General features: G+C 42.9%; 1 non-coding gene across 1 annotated transcript; it reads right to left on the bottom strand.

The window, feature by feature from the left end:
- Positions 1-416: 416 nt before the first annotated feature.
- Trnat-ugu lies at positions 417-491 on the bottom strand. Its single transcript has one exon. It is a non-coding gene; the product is annotated as a tRNA-Thr (tRNA).
- Positions 492-1,756: the final 1,265 nt, after the last annotated feature.

The raw sequence follows: 1,756 nt of genomic DNA, 5'->3' as shown, positions 1-1,756 counted from the left end.
TGAAAATGCGCCACGTCACAGGGCCACGATTGTTCGTAATTTTTCTTAAGAACTTTCTGGACAAATCGAGCGAATTATTCGTTCACGCAAATCGCCCGACATAAATCCCATTGAACATTTATGGGATATAATCGAGAGATCAGCTCACGCACAAAATCCTGTACCTGCAGTATTTTCACAATTATGGACGGCTATAGAGGCATCATGACTCAGTATTTCTGCAGGGGACTCTAACGATTTGTTGAGTTCATGCCCCGTCGAGTTGCTACACTACAGTGGGCAAAAGGAGGGCCGACACAATAGTAGGACGTATTCTATGACTTTTGTCACTTCAGTATATAAATGATAATTAATTGAAACCCTCAGCTGCCGACAGGTGTTGTTGGTATACCTCGATGGGGACAGCTGAAAATGTGTGTCCCGACTGGGACTCGAACCCAGGACCTCCTGCTTACATGGCAGACGCTCTGTTCATCTGAGCCACCGAGGACACAGATGAATAGCGCAACTGCAGGGACTTAACCCTTGCACGCCTCCCGGGCCACCCACATTCCCAGCTGTCCACAATCTACATACGTAATGTTTCTAATAGATATTTTCCCATCCACTCATTACTCGCGCCCACTAAGGTGACGATTCCCGTAAGAGTTCGGGCAACCTGTGCGCATTCGCACAGACGAAGGTCAATGGCGTGGTAGCCTTCATATATAGTTAAAACTACCCGGCTTGAATATCCGCGCACAGCGGTCTGATTGGCTAACTACTATGGTAATTAACCCGGAAGCGGCGCAACGTATCGATATTTTTTTCTTTTTTTTCTTAACAATTATTTCTCAGCAAAACCTTTCCCACAACACCCTTAAAAGCTTTTTGAATGTTTCTGACCGCCATGTATACAGAATGTAGATGATGTCAATCTTTCTTACTTTGTACGGTTGTGCTGAAACGCTGATTGTAAATAAATAATATTATTTGTATATCCAAACTTATAGTATGTTTTATGCGAATTTGATGCCTGTTTGCATGTCGAATTCGTGGCAGAGCTATTTTAATAGCCAGCGGTACAGTAACGCAGTGTAGTCTTCTGATTCTTGGCTTCTCCGAAAGATGGTTGCGTGGGTCACTCAGCTTTGAGAAATATTAACATTCTCTTGTAGTCTACATTTTCTATTTATTGTGTAGTATAGGTGAGAGGTGTTCTTCTTCGCTTCTCGTCGTACTGTCGCTACAGGAAGAAATTCCCTGAAGGTTTCTGTTAGACCGCCCAAAAGCAATCAATACTTAAGTTGTTTTTTTATCACTGTTCGTCGAAAATTGCTCCATAACCGTTCTCGCATGTATTTCAATGGCAGAAAATATTCCACATTGCCAGCGGTATCTTAAGTTTGACTTTGTAGAGGGAAAGGGTTGAAGAGAGCATAAGGGTGTGTGGCCTTGAAAGTGTTTTCTGAGCATTTTTGTGTCCAGCTTCGAAAAGGCTCTATACAGACCTAAGTGGGGGAAACATTTTGTTAAATGATTGCCGGATATTCTCTAAAACCGGGTCAGTACAAAAGATAGTCGCTCGTCCATCTGAACGCCTCTCTGATCCTGGAAGTGTACACATAAGGAAACAGCGGGCGAATGAAAAAGTCACCCAGCTTGCAGCAGGCAAAAAAAGTTAGTGTATAGAATATGTGGTACGAATATCTTGTATGTAGGACTACTGACTGATGTGTTCCGGTGTTTTAACATGTCATCTTTATGGTCGCTGCAA

Source organism: Schistocerca piceifrons, chromosome 2 (assembly GCF_021461385.2).
Source record: "Schistocerca piceifrons isolate TAMUIC-IGC-003096 chromosome 2, iqSchPice1.1, whole genome shotgun sequence".
NCBI classification, from domain to species: domain Eukaryota; kingdom Metazoa; phylum Arthropoda; class Insecta; order Orthoptera; family Acrididae; genus Schistocerca; species Schistocerca piceifrons.
This window is presented reverse-complemented; position numbering and strand designations above follow the sequence as displayed.